Below are 23,188 nucleotides of genomic sequence, written 5' to 3'. Positions count from 1 at the left end.
TTTCAGGTGAGCAATGTAACAAAGCAATAGGAAAGGCAAGTCAGATGCTTGTTTGCATAGGTAAAGAACCAGTAGCAGAAAAAAGTAATACAGGTTGAGTATCCCATATCCAAATATTCCGAAATACGGAATATTCCGAAATACGGACTTTTTTGAGTGAGACTGAGATAGTGAAACCTTTGTTTTTTGATGGCTCAGTGTACACAAACTTTGTTTAATACTCAAAGTTATTAAAAATATTGTATTAAATGAACTTCAAACTGTGTGTATAAGGTGTATATGACACATAAATGAATTCTGTGAATGTACACACACTTTGTTTAATGCACAAAGTTATAAAAAATATTGGCTAAAATGACCTTCAGGCTGTGTGTATATGGTATATATGAAACATAAATGCATTCTGTGCTTAGATTTAGGTCCCATCACCATAATATCTCGTTATGGTATGCAATTATTCCAAAATACAGAAAAATCCGATATCCAAAATTCCTCTGGTCCCAAGCATTTTGGATAAGGGATACTCAACCTGTAATGCCACTGTATAGGTCCTTGGTAGAGCCACATTTAGAATCCTGTGTTCAGTTCCAGAAGCCATATCTCAAGCGCCTTGAGTCCTGTTGGAGAAAGAGCACTATATAAATAAATAGTATCAAAATTTGTTTCACGGCACCCCTAGGCCAAAGTTTTTTTTATTGAGAAATTCAGAAAAAAATATAAAATTAAGTAAATTGTGTTTATAGCATGTCATCCTCAGGTTCAGTTATGTTGTGAGGGAATGGTTTTGCCAATTTAATAAAGTATAAATAATTTTAATTGGTCCTGGACCACCAAACTATGCTACCAGTGCAAGAACCCCAGTTTGGAAACTACTGCCATAAAATAAACCTTTTTTGTTTTTTTTAAACTACATGTAATACACCTTAGATCTCAGTTCCTAAAAGGTTTTAAACCCTTGCATACAGTAAACTACACATATTTAAAAATCCTACACCGGGCACAAGTGCTCACGGGCCAATTTCATGGCAGTCTCGGATAGGAGGGCATTGTGGATTCACCAAGGGAATGCTGATGCTGACTCCAAGAAGCCTCTTCAAGATCGCAGGAGCAGAGTCCTCTGCTTCTGCCAAATCCACTGCATGACGCTGGAGCTCTCTTGCAGGAGCCCACACCAGTGGGGGGCACCAGGGGCGGAACTACTGGCAGGGCAGGCAGTGCATTGCACTGGGGCCCCGCCGCACTCAAGGGCCCACAGCCGCCGGCATTACAATGAGTCACAATGACTCATTGTATCATGCCGCAGCCGCACACCAGCGCTCCCGTCGGGTCTGCGTCCTGCGACTCCCGCCGCCCGCCCGTCGTAACGAACAGATCAGGCCAGGGCACTACGGGCAGCAGCCGCAGCACCAGACACGCTGCCGCCTCTGTAACACACGAAGAGGGAGGAGGGTCGCTTGGAGATGAGAGGAGCAGCGGCACGGGGGGGAGGAGGAGACGGGAGGTGAAGGAAGGAGCCGCAGCAGCGCTTTGTTACTGGTGGAGGCGCTGCTGCTGCTGCCCCTCTGCTTCACTATAGGCTGTCTTCCGAGAACAGCCTATAGTGAAGCAGAGGGGCAGCAGCAGCAGCGCCTCCTCCAATAACACAGCGCTGCTGCGGCTCCCTCCTCCACCTCCCTTCTCCTCCTTCTCTACTGCCCGGGAATCGTCAAGCTGCACGAGGAGCCTGAGCCAGCGGAGAGGGTAAGTATAATTCTTCTTTCTTTCTTTCTTTCTTTCTTTCTTTCTTTCTTTCTTTCTTTCTTTCTTTCTTTCTTTCTTTCTTTCTTTCTTTCTTTCTTTCTTTCTTTCTTCTCTTTCTTTCTTTGTTGGGACTGCCTGCCGCTATGTGTAAAAAGGGGGAATCTGCCTGCCGCTATGTGTAAAAAGGGGGAATCTGCCTGCCGCTATGTGTAAAAAGGGGGAATCTGCCTGCCGCTATGTGTAAAAAGGGGGAATCTGCCTGCCGCTATGTGTAAAAAGGGGGAATCTGCCTGCAGCTATGTGTAAAAGGGGGGAATCTGCCTGCAGCTATGTGTTAAAAGGGGGAATCTGCCTGCAGCTATGTGTAAAAAGGGGGACTGCCTGCCGCAATGTGTAAAAAGGAGGAATCTGCCTGCCGCTATGTGTAAAAAGGGGGAATCTGCCTGCAGCTATGTGTAAAAAGGGGGACTGCCTGCCGCAATGTGTAAAAAGGGGGAATCTGCCTGCCGCAATGTGTAAAAAGGGGGAAGCTGCTTGCCGCAATGTGTAAAAAGGGGGAATCTGCTTGCCGCAATGTGTAACAAGGGGGAATCTGCCTGCCGTAATGTGTAACAAGGGGGATGCTGTCTGCCGTAATGTGTAACAAGGGCACGCTGTCTGCCATAATGTGTAACAAGGGCAAGCTGTCTGCTGTAATGTGTAACAAGGGCAAGCTGTCTGCTGTAATGTGTAAAAAGTGTACGATGTCTGCCATTATGTGTAACAAGGGCAGGCTGACTGCTGTTATGTGAAAAAAGTGTACGCTGTCTGCCGCTATGTTTAACAAGGGCAGGCTGTCTGCCGTTATGTGTAAAAAGTGTACGCTGTCTGCCGCTATGTTTAACAAGGGCAGGCTGTCTGCCGTTATGTGAAAAAAATGTACGCTGTCTGCCGCTATGTGTAACAAGGGCACGCTGTCTGCCGTTGTGTAAAAAAGGGGGATGCTGTCTGCCGTAATGTGTAAAAAGGGGACGCTGTCTGCTGTAATGTGTAAAAAGAGGACGCTGTCTGCTGTAATGTGTAAAAAGAGGAATCTGTCCGCCATAAGGTGTAAAAGGGTCTCTACCTGGTGTAGTGGTGCTACTGTGCTGCGTAATTTGAATAATGGAGACTACTGTGCACCGTTTTATGAATTGGTATTATTTTGTGGCCACACCCCTTAACCACGAAGCCACGCCACTATGTTTTTTTGCGCGCGCCTACGGCGCGCACTGCCCCTGTTTTGCATGCAGGGGTGGGGCTCCAATGCCGTTTCTTGCACACACTGCTAAAATGTCTAGTTACGGCACTGTTGCTAGGTATCCACTTCCCTGAGCAGGCCCCCCTCACCAGATCCTCTCCAGGAGTGAGGGGGTGGACTTGGATGGGATGGGATGGGGGGGGGGCCCAAGCCATTTTGTCGCACATGGGCCCACTGCTCGCTAGTTCCGCCACTGGGGGGCACGTCTAAAACTCTTCAGACAGTTCTGGATTCATTCGGACCTGGACTCGTGGGTTTTACAAATAGTGTCCCAAGGGTACAAACTGGGGTTTCAAGAAGTTCCCCCTCACCAATTGTTCAAATCAGCCTTAGTCAGCAGGGAGAAGGTTTTTATTCAAGCCTCTTCGTGGTCCCGAAGCCGGACGGCTCAGTCAGACCAATCTTAAATCTGAAATCCCTTAATTTCTACCTAAAGAAATTCAATTTCAAGATGGAATCTCTCAGGGTAGTGATCTCCAGTCCGGGGGATAAAGGAGATTTTATGGTTTTGGTAGACATAAAGGATGCCTACTTACATGTTCCCATTTAGCCACTGCATCAAGCTACCTGAGGTTTGGAATTCAGGATTGTCATTACCAATTTCAGACGTTGCCGTTTGGTCTGTCCACGGCTCCGAGGATTTTCACCAGGGTGATGGCGGAAATGATGGTTCTCCTTCGCAAGCAAGGAGTCACAATTATCCCGTACTTGGATGATCTCCTGATAAAGGACGCGATCCCGGTACCAGCTGGTGCAAAACATCTACTCTCCCTGACAGTTCTTTAACAACATGGTTGGCTCCTAAACTTGCCAAAATCGCAGTTGGTCCTAATGATGCGGTTGTTGTTTTTGGGAGTGATACTGGACACAGAAGAGGTTTTCTTCTAGTGGAATGGCTCTGGAGATCCAGAGTCTGGTCAAACAAATTCTGAAACCAGCAAGAGTGTTAATCCATCAATGCATTCGGTTGCTGGGGAAGATGGTTGCGGCCTACGAGGCCATTCAGTTTGGCAGGCTCCATGCCAGAGTGTTCCAGTGGGACCTGTTGGACAAGTGGTCCGGATCCCACCTACACATGCACCGGAGGATAATCCTGTCTTCCAAGACCAGAATCTCACTCCATTGGTGGCTGCACAGTTCTCACCACCTAGAGGGGCGATGGTTTGGGATCCAGGACGGGATCCTAGGGACCACGGATGCAACCCTCTGAGGCTGGGGAGCAGTCACACAGGGGGAAACATCCAAGGAAGATGGTCAAGTCAGGAAAGTTGTCTCCACATAAATGTTCTGGAGTTAAGGGCCATTTAATAACTGCAGACACAGTACGCACTGGGACGGGTGCCCAGCATCCTCTACGGAATAAGAGAAAAGGATTTACCAGTAGGTATTAAAATCCTATTTTCTCTAAAGTCCTAGAGGATGCTGGGGACTCCGTAAGGACCATGGGGATAGACGGGCTCCGCAGGAGACATGGGCACTTTAAGAAAGACTTTAGTTCTGGGTGTGCACTGGCTCCTCCCTCTATGCCCCTCCTCCAGACCTCAGTTTGATACTGGGTGCTTTTCAGGAGCTCTCCTGAGCTTTCTGACAGAAAGTATTTTGTTAGGTTTTTAATTTTCAGGGAGCACTGCTGGCAACAGACTCCCTCATCGAGGGACTGAGGGGAGAGAAGCAGCCCTACTCTCTGAGTTGCAAGGTCCTGCTTCTTAGGCTACTGGACACCATTAGCTCCAGAGGGATTGGTACGCAGGATCTCACCCTCGCCGTCCGTCCCAGAGCCGCGCCGCCGTCCCCCTCGCAGAGCCGGAAGATAGAAGCCGGGTGAGTATGAGAAGAAAAGAAGACTTCAGAGGCGGCAGAAGACTTCATGATCTTCACTGAGGTAACGCACAGCACTGCAGCTGTGTGCCTTTGCTCCCATACACCTCACATACTCCGGTCACTGTAAGGGTGCAGGGCGCAGGGGGGGCGCCCTGGGCAGCAATATAAACCTCTTTCGCAAAAATATAACATATATACAGCTGGGCACTGTATAAATGTATGAGCCCCCACCAATTTTACAGTTTAAGCGGGACAGAAGCCCGCCTCCGAGGGGGCGGGGCTTCTCCCTCAGCACTCACCAGCGCCATTTTTTCTCCACAGCACCGCTGAGAGGAAGCTCCCCGGACTCTACCCTGCTTATACCACGTTAGACAAGAGGGTTGAAAAGAGGGGGGGGGGGCACATAATTTGCAAATTACATACAGCAGCACTACTGGGCAAACATTAAGTTACTGTTTTATTCCTGGGTTATATAGCGCTTGGGTGTGTGCTGGCATACTCCCTCTCTGTCTCTCCAAAGGGCCTTGTGGGGAAACTGTCTTCAGAAAAAGCATTCCCTGTGTGTGTGGTGTGTCGGTACACGTGTGTCGACATGTCTGAGGAAGAAGGCTATATTAGAGAGGAGCGGGAGCAAATGAATGTGGTGTCTCCGCCGACAGCTGATTGGATGGATATGTGGAATGTTTTAAATGCTAGTGTAAACTCATTGCACAAAAGATTAGACAAGGCAGAAGCTTTGGGACAGTCAGGGTCTCAACCCATGCCTGATCCTATGTTGCAGGGACTGTCAGGGTCTCATAAGCGCCCACTATCCCAGTTTGTTGACACAGATACCGACACGGATTCTGACTCCAGTGTCGATTACGATGATGCAAAGTTACAGCCAAAATTGGCAAAATCCATTCGATTTATGATTATGGCAATAAAAGATGTTTTGCACATCACAGAGTAACCCCCTGTCGCTGACAAGAGGGTACATATGTACAAGGGAAAGAAGCCTGAGGTAACCTTTCCCCCCTCACACGAGCTGAACGAGTTATGTAAAAAAGCTTGGAAATCTCCAGATAAAAGACTGCAGATTTCCAAAAGGATTCTTAAGGCGTATCCTTTCCCATCAACGGATAGGTTACGATGGGAATCCTCCCCTAGGGTGGACAAAGCATTAACACGCTTATCCAAGAAGGTAGCCCTCCCATCCCAGGATACGGCTACCCTCAAAGAGTGTGCTGACCGCAAACAGGAGATTACCCTGAAGTCCATTTATACACATTCAGGTACCTTACTCAGACCGGCAATTGCGTCGACCTGGGTGTGTAGTGCTGTAGCGGCATGGACAAATGCCTTATCTGAGGGGATGGATAGCCTAGACAAGGATACTATTTTATTGACCCTGGGGCATATAAGAGATGCTGTCCTATATATGTGTGTATGCAAACTACCGGTGGTGCTGCAGGGCCCACACCCTTTTACTTGTCTTGTAGAGCAGCTCTGAAGCTGTTACAGTGCCCAGCTGCTGCAAGAAATCAGCTTGAATGCTTCAGGGGCTTGGGCATGGCCAACATGAGCCCCACACCGAAGGAGGGTGGGGGTGTTTAATGCAAACTTGGGGTTATCCAAGCGCCGCAAAAGACCGCCATGCCCCTTTTCTCTTTTCATATACAGATGAGGGTTCAAGCCAACTTTGGCCCACTGCTTGGATGACATCACTGAATGCAAATCCGTCTGCTGCAGACCTTCCCCCAGGAATGTTTGCAATAGTTGTTGCATATGGTTTAATGTCTGAGGGTGCTTCAGTATTAGGCAGCCTTCCGCCCTCCCATGTTCATCTGAAAAGATGTGGTCTCCCTGCAGTTGTTGTCCCCAGACGAGAGTTCCCTTGTGCTTCCTCAGTTAAATCTCCTTAACTTGACGAGGGTGTACCCGAGCAGCCGCCCTCCCCAGCCCTTTCCCAACACATACTTATCTTGCATATGAGATCTCTTGATCATGAAGATAGTTCTCACAGGTTGAGGTTCATCCTGGCCCCGCTCCCCGCTGGAGAGCGCTGATGGGGACAGCAGCGGGGCTTCAGCAGCAGGGTGAGTATGTGTGGCGAGAGACCTCCCTTCCCATGTGCAGGCCTGCAGAGTGTGCCGCGCAGGATGGGGCATGTGACACTCTCCCTCCCTGGGGCTCTTCCAGATGTAGCTCCTCAGCAGTATTTTTCCCGGGCTGCGCGGCGCTCTCCCCGACTGGCATCTGCCCTGGAACACTGCCTTCCTCAACGCAACATCAGCAGGGGGCCCGGGCCTCATCACCATCCCAGGTCTTTCTCATGTATGTATCATGTATGTGTGTGTGATATATGTATGAATCATATATGTTTGTGATATATATATATATATATGTATCTATCTATCTATCTATCTATCTATCTATCTATCTATCTATCTATCTATCTATCTATCTATCGTATGTGTGTGTATATATGTATCTATCATGTATGTATGTATGTATGTATGTATCTATCTATCTATCTTGTATGTATGTGTTCTATCTATCTATCTATCTATCTATTTATCTATCTATCTATCTATCTATCTATCTATCTATCTATCTATCTATCTATCTATCGTGTGTGTGATATATGTATGTATCTATCATGTATGTGTTATATGTATGTATCACACCTTCCTCTATACATATACATACATACATACATACATACACACACCTATATCTGTACGTACACTGACATACACACACCAACATCTATACATAAACACGCTGACCCCTAAACGTACACCAACGTACCCACATGTGAATCTATACATACATGTGCTGACACCTGGACATACACTGATGTACCCACACCTAACATCTATACATACACATGCTAACAACTGGACGTATACAGACGTACCCACATTTGCATCCATGCATATATAGATGTAGGTGTGTGTACATCAGTGTACGTCCAGGTGTCAACGCGTGTATGTATAGATGCAGGTGTGGGTACGTCTGTGTATGTCCAGGTGTCAGAATGTGTATGTATAGATGCAGGTGTGGGAACGTCAGTGTAGGTTCAGGTGTCAGCGCGTGTATGTATAGATGCAGGTGCTTGTATGTCCAGATGTCAGTGCATGTATGTATAGATGCAAGTGTGGGTACGTCGGTGTATGTCCATTTGTCAGCGCGTGTATATATAGATGCAGGTGCTTGTATGTTGGTGTATGTCCAGGTGTCAGCATGTGTATGTATAGATGCAGGTGTGGGAATGTTGGTGTATGTCCAGGTGTCAGGGCGTGTATGTATGGATATTAGGTGTGGGTACATCAGTGTATGTCCAGGTGTTAGCGCATGTATGTATAGATGCAGGATAATAATCGCACAGCGTGCCCCCCGCCAACCACAAACCTCCCCCACCCCCCTGTATGACATAAACACCGCTAATTCCACTTACACACAATAATTTCAGTTTGCGACCAGGAGCCGGCAATGTATGTGCACCCAAATGAAGCCACTGTACATGCCCTGCAGGCTGCTATGTACTGCACAGGTGCAACAAATTTAAATGCCCTATCTTTAAAATGGGGCATATTTTACTAAATTAAAAAAACCTGTAACTTTCTGTAAAACCTTAACCCCAAAAGGCACTACACTAACATCGGGGTGTAGAGTTGGATGTTGATCCAAGGCACCAACAGGCTAAAGCTTTGACTGTTCCCAGGATGCCTTGCACCGCCTCCTCTATAACCCTGCCCAGTGGCGTAACTAGACCTTTGTGGGCCCCATAGCAAAATTCTGAATGGGCCCACCAGCACTCAACAAGAATGAGTGGCGTTTGGGGTCAGAAAAGTAGAGGGGAAGGGGTCTGACAGAGTAGGGGGCAGGACATGAATGAATAGAAACTGAGGTGTCCATTATATAAAGAAATACAGTATGTGTGTCTGTGTGTATATCACACACACACATATAAGGGAAATTCAAATGCCCTCAATTATTGCGCCCATTACACTCTGGTTTAGGTGCACAAAGCACCTAAACCTGAATAAAGTAATGGGCGCGATCGTGAAAAGACACCGTTTGGTTGCCCAAATGGGTCTCTTTGCACACATTTCAGCTTGTTTCCCCTGGGGGTAGCGAGCTGAAATAAACATGTCGCACCCGTTGGCAGCAACATTAGAATAGCTGCTGACGGGCACGATTGAGGGAGGAAAGGGACATTTGAATCCAGCCCATAGATGCAATGTGAATATGTAATTTGTACCTTCCTATCTTAAAATGTATATAGTAGTGTATACACTAGAGGTCTTTCCGAACCCCCTAATCCTAACATTGTAATTTGCTTTAGGGCGCACCTCCAATTAGTCTAGTGTTTCGTATTTTCACATTAAATACTTTCTTGCATTGGTTGATTAAAGATTAGATCGTATATTTTTCTAGATATAGCTGTGCATAGTCTACAAGGCTACATGCTTCTCCCCTAACTAGAGATGTGCAGCGGGCATTTTTCGTGTTTCATGTTTTGGTTTTGGTTTCGGATCCGCAGTTGTGTTTTGGATACGGACGCGTTTTGGCAAAACCACCCTTTCGGGTTTTGGATTCGGGTGATTTTTTTTTAAAACCTCAAACAGCTAAAATCATAGAATTTGGGGGTAATTTTGATCCTATAGTATTAAGCTCAATAACCATAATTTCTACTCCTTTCCAGTCTATTCTGAACACCTCACACCTCCCAATATTATTTTTAGTCCTAAAATTTGCACCAAGGTCCCTGGATGACTAAGCTAAGCGACCCAAGTGGGCAGCACAAACACCTGGCCCATCTAGGAGTGGCACTGCAGTGTCAGACAGGATGGCACTTAAAAAAATAGCCCCAAACAGCACATGATGCAAAGATAAATAAAAAAAGAGGCGCAAGATGAAATTGTAGTGTGTCTCTCCTGCTCAGTGTCAGTTCTCAGTAGTATCCTCATCAGTGCTCAGTATCACTGCTCATTGTCTTGTGCTGCATTGTGGTGCTCAGTATACTAGAGTACATTACTAATAGTCCAGTGCTGCATCTTGCTGCTCAGTGTCAGTTCTAGTATCCTCATCAGTGCTCAGTATCACTGCTCATTGTTTTGTGCTGCATTGTGGTGCTCAGTATACTACAGAACATTACTAATAGTCCAGTGCTGCATCTGGCTGCTCAGTGTCAGTTCTAGTAATCTCATCAGTGCTCCGTATCACTGCTCATTGTCTTGTGGTGCTCAGTATACTACAGTACATTACTAATACTCCAGTGTCTTGTGCCGCATATGGCTGCTGTAGGGTGCTGTGGTAGTGTCCTGTCACTGTGCATATGTCATCATTCCAGTCACAGTGATATCTGGTATCTATCTAGTGGTATCTAATTCCAGACATTACCACCGTCTAATTCCAGATATATTACTGGCATATAATTCCACACATTAAAAAATGGAGAACAAAAAGGTGGAGGGTAAAATAGGGAAAGATCAAGATCCACTTCCACCTAGTGCTGAAGCTGCTGCCACTAGTCAAGGCAGAGACAATTCAATGCCATCAACATTATGTAATGATTATACGATACATTATATATCATATCATTGTATGGTTGTAAAATACAACTTAAAAACTTTAATGAATAAATACATAAAGTAGCTTTTATGTAACCTTTTTAAACCTATTAGCATAGACCGAATCTCATCGTGTGTATAGGCCTTTAGTTCAACAACAGCATGGGACCAGTTAGTGTGTTTTGACCACTGCACAGCACCTGGTGTTATATAGTAAGCACCACTATGGCATAGTATACAGCATTATGGGCCTGATATGAGTGTAACCAGCGGTGATGTGGAATGCAGTAGGAGGTGCTGTTTAGTAAGCACCACTTCTATATTCACCATGCAGTATATTGTGTGAATATAGAAGTGTTGGCTGTGTTATGTATTAGAGTAATTATTGCAGCTCCCAGCTAAAATTGCAACAATGTAATTTAGTGACAAGCTGCAGAGATTAACCCTTTCTGTGGCTGCTGCACAACCTCTATTCATATCGCTGAATTCAATTAGGGAGATGTTCTCACCCCGCGAGCAAGCGCAGGTATATGCCACACTTATGGTAACATTGGATTTGCAGATATTTTCTTGCAGGGGTGTTTCTAAACAATTTGGCTTCAAATGCGTGCCCCCCGCCACCATTGGCATTAAAAATTGTGCCCCTCCCCCATATATATATATATATATATAAAAAAAACTATATTTGCGTGAGCGCTCCGGATGGGATGGGGGGGCGTGACCTCGCAAAAATGGGTATGGTCTCCATAAAATGGGCGTAGCCTTGCAGGCAAATACTACCTTACACCCCAGTTCTTGACCCTGCACCAACAGACCTCGGCCACCACAGGGAAAAAAGTACAGTAATTTCCACCATGTTAAGCCCCACACATTAATGCCCTTTGGAACATATTATGTCACTCACCACAATATCTGTGATACACTATGCCCTACAGTAAAGCTTCTAATTACTTTTACAAAAACTGCTCAATGCCAAGAGTTTCACGTGCTGGGTGTCATGCTCATTGCCAGGGGTTTCACTCTCTGGGTGTCATGCTCATTGCCAGGGGGAACGCAGTAGGAGGTGTTATATAGTAAGCACCACTATGGCATAGTATATAGCATTATATATATTGTGAGCACTGGTGATGTTGAGTGCAGTAGAGCTGCTGCTGGGTAATTACAATTGACTACAACCACCAATATATTCTGCTGCACTATATATATGCAAAGCTAATTCTGCTGGGTAATTACAACTGACTACAACCACCAATATATTCTGCTGCACTAAATCTATATTTGCAAAGCTAATTCTGCTGGGTAATTACAATTGACTACAACCACCAATATATTCTGCTGCACTATATCTATATATGCAAAGCTAATTCTGCTGAGTAATTACAATTGACTACAACCACCAATATATTCTGCTGCACTATATCTATATATGCAAAGCTAATTCTGCTGGGTAATGCAAATTGAAACATTATTGCATAGTATGTGATTTTGAAGTACTTTTTTAAAGTTTTGAATGATATAGACCCAGTTTAATCTTTGTGGAATGCCTGGTTGTTGTTTTTAAGGTAATTTATTGCCTGGCATTTGAGGGGGTGGGGTGTGGTTACAGATTTCAATTATTGGTTTCACTTGTAATAGTCTTCTACTTAAGTCCAATGGTGTAGGCTGTGCAAAGCCGTTTGGCTGTGCATTTATTGATCTAAGCGTGCATTTTTATCAAAGCGTGATAAAATTGACACATAACAGCAGCGTTCAATCAGCGTTAATTTATCTTCAGCTGATATTGATTGTGAATTGACGTTTCTTCTCTTCTTGTCACCTACAGGTAATTACAATTGACTACAACCACCAATATATTCTGCTGCACTATATCTATATATGCAAAGCTAATTCTGCTGGGTTATGCAAATTGAAACATTATTGCATAGTATTTGATTTTGAAGTACTTTTTTAAAGTTTTGAATGATATAGACCCAGTTTAATCTTTGTGGAATGCCTGGTTGTTGTTTTTAAGGTAATTTATTGCCTGGCATTTGAGGGGGTGGGGTGTGGTTACAGATTTCAATTATTGGTTTCACTTGTAATAGTCTTCTACTTATGCCCAATGGTGTAGGCTGTGCAAAGCCGTTTGGCTGTGCATTTATTGATCTAAGCGTGCATTTTTATCAAAGCGTGATAAAATTGACACATAACAGCAGTGTTCAATCAGCATTAATTTATCTTCAGCTGATATCGATTGTGAATTGACGTTTCTTCTCTTCTTGTCACCTACAGGTAATTACAATTGACTACAACCACCAATATATTCTGCTGCACTATATCTATATATGCAAAGCTAATTCTGCTGGGTAATGCAAATTGAAACATTATTGCATAGTATGTGATTTTGAAGTACTTTTTTAAAGTTTTGAATGATATAGACCCAGTTTAATCTTTGTGGAATGCCTGGTTGTTGTTTTTAAGGTAATTTATTGCCTGGCATTTGAGGGGGTGGGGTGTGGTTACAGATTTCAATTATTGGTTTCACTTAAAATAGTCTTCTACTTAAGTCCAATGGTGTAGGCTGTGCAAAGCCATTTGGCTGTGCATTTATTGATCTAAGCGTGCATTTTTATCAAAGCGTGATAAAATTGACACATAACAGCAGTGTTCAATCAGCGTTCAATCGAAGTGAAAAAGAAGGAAAACAGAAGCACACCAATCTAACAAAACAAAGAAAACTGAAGAACTAATAACAAATGTGAGTCACTTACTCCTCAGATCACTCACCTCCTGATTGTTGCATCTGATTACATAGCACAGAACTACCTTACTTGGACATTTCATAAACCATCCATTTCACCTACAAATGCCTGTATCTGTATTATTGTAATTTTGTTTTTTAAGCACAGCTGCACCAATGCAGTTTTACCTGCAAACACTTAAAACATCTAACATAATTACCATTGCTTCTTAAACCTCTCACAATCCTTTCATTTCTTACACTCCAAATACTTTTCTGCACCCACTTTATCTACGCTTTTGACTCATTTCATACTAAATCTACACCCCTTGAGCCTACACTGCTTTTCTCCCCTGCATTTCTGCAATTCTTCTGCTCGGATTGCCTTACAGTCTCCTCTCCTACTTCCACTTTCCCTCAACCTATTTACCTACTTAACACTATGTCAAGGTTTTCTTATACTCCCCACATCACTCAGTGTCTACCTAATAATGTATCTTTATCCTTCCCCCCTAGTCTCCTCCACCTCCTCCTCTCTCCCCTCCTCTGTCTCCCCTCCATCCCTCTGTTTCCTTCCCCCACCTTTCCTGTTACCCCACTTTCATTCACCTCTGCCCCATGGTCCTGCTACCCCACAACTCAGCCCTGCTCCCTCTCTCCCTTCCCTGTCACCTCCCCACACCCCCATCCACATCACACTGACCTCCCTCCCTGCCCACCTCCTGCAGTTTCCCCTCCTAGCTCAGGCACCCGTACCATCACTACTCTCTCATCATCCCTGCCCTCAAAGTTAATCCCACCTCATTGCTACAGCAACCCTGAAAATCTAATTCACATCTCTCCCACAAACTCATACCCCCTATCCTGTGCCCTCTGGAATGCCAGATCTGTTTATAACAAACTGGTCCCCACTCATGACCTTTTCATTTCCAACTCCCTACACCTACTAGCCATTACTGAAACTTGGATTACGCCCTCTGACACTACTTCTGCTGCTGCTCTCTCTGCAGGGGGCCTTACATTCACACACACACCCCGACCTGGGGGTCGCCATGGGGGTGGTGTTGGGGTCCTTTTACCTTCTAGTAACTCCTACCAACTCATACCACCAGAACCATCCCTTATATTCTCTACATTTGAGGTCCACGCCATATGCCTCTTCCAACCAGTCCATCTTAGAGTAGCTGTCATTTACCGCCCCCCTGGCACTGCTTCCAAATTAATCGACAACTTTGCTTCCTGGCTTCCTCACTTCCTCTCTTCTGACATTCCCACCATTATCCTAGGCGATTTCAACATCCCTATTGACATCCCCACACAATCCCCTGCCTCTAAACTCCTTAACCTCACCTCTTCACTTGGTCTCTCCCAGTGGACCTCCTCACCCTCCCATGTGAATGGGAGCTCACTGGATCTGGTCTTCACTCACCGCTGTGATATTTCTGATTTTTCCAACTCCCCATTTCCCCTCTCTGACCACCACCTGCTCTCCTTCAACCTATCTCTCTCGACTTCCCCATCTCTACCTCCTAAGGCTACCATCACTAAGCGTAACATTGAAGCTATTGACACCACATTCCTTTCCTCCCTGTTTGACTCACTTCTCTCTCCTATTCTCTCTCTCTCATGCCCTGAACAAGCCACTTCCACATACAATGCTTCCCTTACTTCTGCTCTTGACTCTGTTGCTCCACCAACCACTATTCACCCTCACAAATTAACACCTCAACCCTGGCACACCAAATGCACCAGATATCTGCAAAAATGCTCACGTACGGCTGAGCGACACTGAAGGAAATCACGCTCTAAGGCAGACTTCCTCCATTTCAAACTTATGCTCTCATCCTTCAGTGCTGCCCTTTCTTTTGCTAAACAGTCATACTTCAAGAACCTCATCTCCTCCCAGTCTTCCAACCCCCGGCGCCTCTTTGCCACTCTCAACTCACTCCTCTGCCCACCTCCACCTCGTCTCCCTTCCTCACTCTCTGCTCTTGACTTTGCCACTTACTTCACATCCAAAATTGACTCCATACGTCAGGACATCACATCACACCAGACTATCAGTAACCAGCCTTCTCCCAACCCTTACCAACCCTCCCCATCCCTCGCACCAACTCTGTCATCTTTCTCCCATGCATCTGGAGAGGAAGTCATGGCCCTCATTCGTTCCTGTCCCCTCACCACATCCCCACTTGACCCAATCCCCTCCCGCCTCCTTTGCCACCTCTCTTCTTCTGCTTTTTCCCATCTTTCCCACCTTCTCAATCTCTCCCTCTCATCAGGCACTGTCCCCTCTGCCTTCAAGCACGCTCTCATCTCTCCTATTCTTAAAAAACCTACCCTTGATCCAAACACTCTCTCCAACTACCGACCCATCTCTCTCCTCCCTTTTGCCTCCAAACTCCTTGAGCGTATTGTCTACAACCGCCTTACTTCCTTTCTTTCCTCACACTCACTGCTTGACCCATTCCAGTCTGGCTTCCGTCCTCTCCACTCCACTGAAACTGCCCTTACAAAAGTATGCAATGACCTCCATGCTGCTAAATCTAAGGGACACTACTCTCTACTTATTCTACTTGATCTCTCTGCTGCTTTTGACACTGTGGACCATCCTCTCCTACTGCAAATCCTTCACTCCATTGGTCTGCGTAACACAGCCCTCTCTTGGTTGTCGTCCTACCTTTCTGACCGTTCATTCTCTGTCTCCTCTCATGACTCCACCTCCCCCTCACTTCCACTAACTGTAGGGGTACCCCAAGGTTCTGTCCTTGGTCCTCTTCTCTTCTCTCTCTATACGTCCTCACTAGGTAAGCTCATTAGTTCTTTTGGTTTCCAATATCATCTCTATGCTGATGACACTCAAATCTATCTTTCCTCTCCAGACCTCTCCCCTACTCTCCTCACTCGTATCTCCAACTGTCTCTCTGCTATCTCTTCCTGGATGTCCCAGCTCTTTCTTAAACTTAACATGTCTAAGACCGAGCTGATCATCTTCCCTCCCTCCCGCATAACCTCACCTCCTACAATCTCATTATCTATTGATGGCATTATCTACCCCCCAAGTGCGCTGTCTTGGAGTAAGCCTTGACTCCTCCCTCTCCTTTAAACCACACATTCAGCACCTCTCACAAACCTGCCGTTTTCATCTAAAAAATATTTCCAGGATCAGACCATTTCTGACCCAGGATGCTACTAAGACTCTTATCCACTCACTGGTCATCTCCAGACTGGACTGCTGTAATCTCTTCCTGACTGGCATTCCTGACAAATACCTCTCTCCACTCCAATCTATCCTCAATGCTGCTTCCCGGCTCATTTTCCTCACCAAACGCACTACGTCCACCTCTCCTCTCTTACTAGTCCTTCACTGGCTCCCCTTCCCTTTCAGAATCCATTTCAAGCTTCTCACACTTGCTTACAAAGCCCTCACCCACTCCTCTCCCATCTACATCTCTGATCTTATCTCGCTTCACACTCCCACCCGTCCTCTTCGCTCTGCTAATGCACACCGACTCCTGCCTACGGATTACTTCCTCCCACTCCTACCTCCAAGATTTTTCACGTGCTGCACCACTTCTCTGGAATTCCCTACCTCTCCCCCTCAGACTCTCCACCTCTCTACAAAACTTCAAACGGACTCTCAAGACCCACTTCTTCACCAAACCCAGCCAAATCTCATCCTAAACCTCTGTTCCACGCTCTCTATGTACCCCATCTGTCTCACCCCTTTCTGTCTGCCCCTCCCTTTTAGAATGTAAGCTCTCACGAGCAGGGCCCTCTTCCCTCATGTGCTTACTCTTTTCTTACTTTAATAATCTTTAGCTGCACCAAATCCAGCAGTCTTCTGCCACCTGATACTTATTCCAGTGTCATCTGCTGATGTAGCTATGTTTATTTACCCTGTACTTGTCCTATATTGTCGTCAACTGTAAGTTGCTGTTTTCCTGTTTGATTATTTGTTTATGTACTCTGTAATTGGGCACTGCGGAACCCTTGTGGCGCCATATAAATAAAGGATAATAATAATAATAAATAATATAATATATAGCAGTACGGTACAGTAGACCACTGCTCTACCTACCTCTGTGTCGTCAAGTATACTATCCATCCATACCTGTGGGGCATTTTAGAAAAAAACATGTCTCGGCAGAGCAATCTATAAATCCATAATTTTTCAGACAGCAACAGTGGGTATTGTAATAGTCACCCAATCCATCACTTTTATAGGGTTACATGCACCCACATGCTACAGCCTGTCTCAATAATTTTACTGTCACGCTGTGTGTGTTTGTGTTTTTATTTGGGTATTTTTTGTTGTTGTAGAACTACAGGTACCAGCAAGCCCGTTATTTCCCCACCTGCTGGTACTTGAGGTTCTCCAAGTACCAGCAAGCGGGGGAGGCTTGCTGGGCCTTATAGTTCCACAACAACAAAAAACAATATTCTTTTTTTACACACATGGCTATCAGCCCGGCACCCACCACCCAGGGGTGCTGGGGACAGCCTCGGGCTTCACCTCTGGCCCTTGGGTGCCTCGAGGGGAGGAACCTCTTGATTTAAGGGGTCCCCACTCCTCCAGGGAACCCCGGCCAGGGATGACTAGTTGGAGCGGTAATGCCAGGGCCGCAGGGACCTACATCTGCATATGAAAAGAGAAAAGGGGCGTGCAGGGCATGGCAGCCTTTTGCGGCGCTTGGATGACCCCTAGTTTGCATTAAACACCTCCACCCTCCTTCGGTGTGGGGCTCATGTTGGCTATGCCCCAGCCCCTGAAGCATTCAAGCTGATTTCTTGCAGCAGCCGGGCACTGTAACAGCTCCAGAGCTGATCTGTAAGGCAAGTAAAAGGGTGTGGGCCCTGCAGCACTACCTGTAGTTCGCATTGTGCGTTGGAAGGCACAAATTAAGCAGACGGGAGAAGTCAGGATAGTGCGCAAGGGCATAGAAGGGAGCGGCTCAAGAAAAGAGAAGTGGAAACAGACAGCAAACTAGGCTGGAGAGAGACCTGAGACAAAGAGATCTGAATTATACGAGAGCCGACCAGGGGAAACACAAATTATGCAGTCAAGTTTCCCACATTTGGGGAAATCGCAGGAGCAGCACACCCAGAGTGCAATGGGTGAGCCTTGCCCTGGGAGAAGCACCTTCATGATCATAGTATCTCACCTGGCAGGTAAGTAAGATTTGGGACAGAGCTGGGGAGGGTCGCTGCTCGGGCACCCCCCTGTCAAGTGAAGGAGATCCATCCGAGGCACCACAAGGAAACTCTCGAAACGAAGGACACTAGAATGAAAATTTTAAAGCCTCCTGTTAGTGCTTCATCTACACGGTATAGCCCTGAATATTTCAATGCGCAGCTCTTTGCAAAAGAGAGATATTGGCAAGGAAAAGCTGTCTTGTACCTTTGCATTTTTCTCCCAAACGAAGGACACTAGAAAGAAAATTTTAAAGCCTCCTGTTAGGCCATCATCTACACGGCATAGCCCTGAATTTTCCATTGCGCAGCTCTTTGCAAAAGAGAGATATTGGCAAGGAAAAGCTGTCTTGTACCTTTGCATTTTTCTCCCAAACGAAGGACACTAGAAAGAAAAATTTAAAGCCTCCTGTTAGGCCATCATCTACACGACATAGCCCTGAATTTTCCAATGCGTAGCTCTTTGCAAAAGAGAGATATTGGCAAGGAAAAGCTGTCTTGTACCTTTGCATTTTTCTCCCAAACGAAGGACACTAGAAAGAAAATTTTAAAGCCTCCTGTTAGGCCATCATCTACACGGCATAGCCCTGAATTTTCCAATGCGCAGCTCTCTGCAAAAGAGAGATATTGGCAAGGAAAAGCTGTCTTGTACCTTTGCATTTTTCTCCCAAACGAAGGACACTAGAAAGAAAATTTTAAAGCCTCCTGTTAGGCCATCATCTACACGGCATAGCCCTGAATTTTCCAATGCGCAGCTCTCTGCAAAAGAGAGATATTGGCAAGGAAAAGCTGTCTTGTACCATTGGATTTTTCTCCCAAACGAAGGACACTAGAATGAAATTTTTAAAGCCTCCTGTTAGTGCTTCATCTACACGGAATAGCCCTGATTTTTCCAATGCGTAGCTCTTTGCAAAAGAGAGATATTGGCAAGGAAAAGCTGTCTTGTACCTTTGCATTTTTCTCCCAAACGAAGGACACTAGAAAGAAAATTTTAAAGCCTCCTGTTAGGCCATCATCTACACGGCATAGCCCTGAATTTTCCAATGCGCAGCTCTTTGCAAAAGAGAGATATTGGCAAGGAAAAGCTGTCTTGTACCTTTGCATTTTTCTCCCAAACGAAGGACACTAGAAAGAAAATGTTAAAGCCTCCTGTTAGGCCATCATCTACACGGCATAGCCCTGAATTTTCCAATGCGCAGCTCTCTGCAAAAGAGAGATATTGGCAAGGAAAAGCTGTCTTGTACCATTGGATTTTTCTCCCAAACGAAGGACACTAGAATGAAATTTTTAAAGCCTCCTGTTAGTGCTTCATCTACACGGTATAGCCCTGATTTTTCCAATGCGTAGCTCTTTGCAAAAGAGAGATATTGGCAAGGAAAAGCTGTCTTGTACCTTTGCATCTTTCGCCCAAACGAAGGACACTAGAAAGAAAATTTTAAAGCCTCCTGTTAGGCCATCATCTACACGGCATAGCCCTGAATTTTCCAATGCGCAGCTCTTTGCAAAAGAGAGATATTGGCAAGGAAAAGCTGTCTTGTACCTTTGCATTTTTCTCCCAAACGAAGGACACTAGAAAGAAAATTTTAAAGCCTCCTGTTAGGGCTTCATCTACACGGCATAGCCCTGAATTTTCCAATGCGCAGCTCTCTGCAAAAGAGAGATATTGGCAAGGAAAAGCAGTATTGTACCTTTGCATTTTTCTCCCAAACGAAGGACACTAGAAAGAAAATTTTAAAGCCTCCTGTTAGGCCATCATCTACACGGCATAGCCCTGAATTTTCCAATGCGCAGCTCTCTGCAAAAGAGAGATATTGGCAAGGAAAAGCTGTCTTGTACCATTGGATTTTTCTCCCAAACGAAGGACACTAGAATGAATTTTTTAAAGCCTCCTGTTAGTGCTTCATCTACACGGTATAGCCCTGATTTTTCCAATGCGTAGCTCTTTGCAAAAGAGAGATATTGGCAAGGAAAAGCTGTCTTGTACCTTTGCATTTTTCTCCCAAACGAAGGACACTAGAAAGAAAATTTTAAAGCCTCCTGTTAGGCCATCATCTACACGGCATAGCCCTGAATTTTCCAATGCGCAGCTCTTTGCAAAAGAGAGATATTGGCAAGGAAAAGCTGTCTTGTACCTTTGCATTTTTCTCCCAAACGAAGGACACTAGAAAGAAAATTTTAAAGCCTCCTGTTAGGGCTTCATCTACACGGCATAGCCCTGAATTTTCCAATGCGCAGCTCTCTGCAAAAGAGAGATATTGGCAAGGAAAAGCAGTATTGTACCTTTGCATTTTTCTCCCAAACGAAGGACACTAGAAAGAAAATTTTAAAGCCTCCTGTTAGGCCATCATCTTCACGGCATAGCCCTGAATTTTCCAATGCGCAGCTTTCTGCAAAAGAGAGATATTGGCAAGGAAAAGCTGTCTTGTACCATTGCATTTTTCTCCCAAACGAAGGACACTGGAATGAAAATTTTAAAGCCTCCTGTTAGTGCTTCATCTACACGGCATAGCCCTGAATTTTCCAATGCGTAGCTCTTTGCAAAAGAGAGATATTGGCAAGGAAAAGCTGTCTTGTACCTTTGCATTTTTCTCCCAAACGAAGGACACTAGAAAGAAAATTTTAAAGCCTCCTCTTAGGCCATCATCTACATGGCATAGCCCTGAATTTTCCAATGCGCAGCTCTTTGCAAAAGAGAGATATTGGCAAGGAAAAGCTGTCTTGTACCTTTGCATTTTTCTCCCAAACGAAGGACACTAGAAAGAAAATTTTAAAGCCTCCTGTTAGGCCATCATCTACACTGCATAGCCCTGAATTTTCCAATGCTCAGCTCTTTGCAAAAGAGAGATATTGGCAAGGAAAAGCTGTCTTATACCTTTGCATTTTTCTCCCAAACGAAGGACACTAGAAGGAAAATGTTAAAGCCTCCTGTTAGTGCTTCATCTACACGGTATAGCCCTGAATTTTCCAATGCGTAGCTCTTTGCAAAAGAGAGATATTGGCAAGGAAAAGCTGTCTTGTACCTTTGCATTTTTCTCCCAAACGAAGGACACTAGAAAGAAAATTTTAAAGCCTCCTGTTAGGCCATCATCTACACGGCATAGCCCTGAATTTTCCAATGCGCAGCTCTTTGCAAAAGAGAGATATTGGCAAGGAAAAGCTGTCTTGTACCTTTGCATTTTTCTCCCAAACGAAGGACACTAGAAAGAAAATTTTAAAGCCTCCTGTTAGGCCATCATCTACACGGCATAGCCCTGAATTTTCCAATGCGCAGCTCTTTGCAAAAGAGAGATATTGGCAAGGAAAAGCTGTCTTGTACCATTGGATTTTTCTCCCAAACGAAGGACACTAGAATGAAAATTTTAAAGCCTCCTGTTAGTGCTTCATATACACGGTATAGCCCTGAATTTTCCAATGCGTAGCTCTTTGCAAAAGAGAGATATTGGCAAGGAAAAGCTGTCTTGTACCATTGGATTTTTCTCCCAAACGAAGGACACTAGAATGAAAATTTTAAAGCCTCCTGTTAGTGCTTCATCTACACGGTATAGCCCTGAATTTTCCAATGCGTAGCTCTTTGCAAAAGAGAGATATTGGCAAGGAAAAGCTGTCTTGTACCTTTGCATTTTTCTCCCAAACGAAGGACACTAGAAAGAAAATTTTAAAGCCTCCTGTTAGGCCATCATCTACACGGCATAGCCCTGAATTTTCCAATGCGCAGCTCTTTGCAAAAGAGAGATATTGGCAAGGAAAAGCTGTCTTGTACCTTTGCATTTTTCTCCCAAACGAAGGACACTAGAAAGAAAATTTTAAAGCCTCCTGTTAAGCCATCATCTACACGGCATAGCCCTGAATTTTCCAATGCGCAGCTCTTTGCAAAAGAGAGATATTGGCAAGGAAAAGCTGTCTTGTACCTTTGCATTTTTCTCACAAACGAAGGACACTAGAATGAAAATTTTAAAGCCTCCTGTTAGTGCTTCATCTACACGGTATAGCCCTGAATTTTCCAATGCGTAGCTCTTTGCAAAAGAGAGATATTGGCAAGGAAAAGCTGTCTTGTACCTTTGCATTTTTCTCCCAAACGAAGGACACTAGAAAGAAAATTTTAAAGCCTCCTGTTAGGCCATCATCTACACGGCATAGCCCTGAATTTTCCAATGCGCAGCTCTTTGCAAAAGAGAAATATTGGCAAGGAAAAGCTGTCTTGTACCTTTGCATTTTTCTCCCAAACGAAGGACACTAGAAAGAAAATTTTAAAGCCTCCTGTTAGGCCATCATCTACACGGCATAGCCCTGAATTTTCCAATGCGCAGCTCTTTGCAAAAGAGAGATATTGGCAAGGAAAAGCTGTCTTGTACCTTTGCATTTTTCTCCCAAATGAAGGACACTAGAAATAAAATTTTAAAGCCTCCTGTTAGGCCATCATCTACACGGCATAGCCCTGAATTTTCCAATGCGCAGCTCTTTGCAAAAGAGAGATATTGGCAAGGAAAAGCTGTCTTGTACCTTTGCATTTTTCTCCCAAACGAAGGACACTAGAAAGAAAATTTTAAAGCCTCCTGTTAGGCCATCATCTACACGGCAAAGCCCTGAATTTTCCAATGCGCAGCTCTTTGCAAAAGAGAGATATTGGCAAGGAAAAGCAGTCTTGTACCTTTGCATTTTTCTCCCAAACGAAGGACACTAGAAAGAAAATTTTAAAGCCTCCTGTTAGGCCATCATCTACACGGCATAGCCCTGAATTTTCCAATGCGCAGCTCTTTGCAAAAGAGAGATATTGGCAAGGAAAAGCTGTCTTGTACCATTGGATTTTTCTCCCAAACGAAGGACACTAGAATGAAAATTTTAAAGCCTCCTGTTAGTGCTTCATCTACACGGTAT

The 23,188-nt window shown here is 44.9% G+C and overlaps 1 non-coding gene across 1 annotated transcript; it reads right to left on the bottom strand.

The window, feature by feature from the left end:
- Positions 1-18,137: 18,137 nt before the first annotated feature.
- Positions 18,138-18,300, bottom strand: LOC135035396 (U1 spliceosomal RNA). The gene has a single exon (XR_010230439.1). It is a non-coding gene; the product is annotated as a U1 spliceosomal RNA (small nuclear RNA).
- Between the last annotated feature and the right edge of the window lie 4,888 nt (positions 18,301-23,188).

The sequence above is a fragment of the Pseudophryne corroboree genome, unplaced genomic scaffold, assembly GCF_028390025.1.
Source record: "Pseudophryne corroboree isolate aPseCor3 unplaced genomic scaffold, aPseCor3.hap2 scaffold_599, whole genome shotgun sequence".
NCBI classification, from domain to species: domain Eukaryota; kingdom Metazoa; phylum Chordata; class Amphibia; order Anura; family Myobatrachidae; genus Pseudophryne; species Pseudophryne corroboree.
Note: the sequence above shows the minus strand (reverse complement) of the source record. Positions and strands in the feature narration are given on the sequence as shown.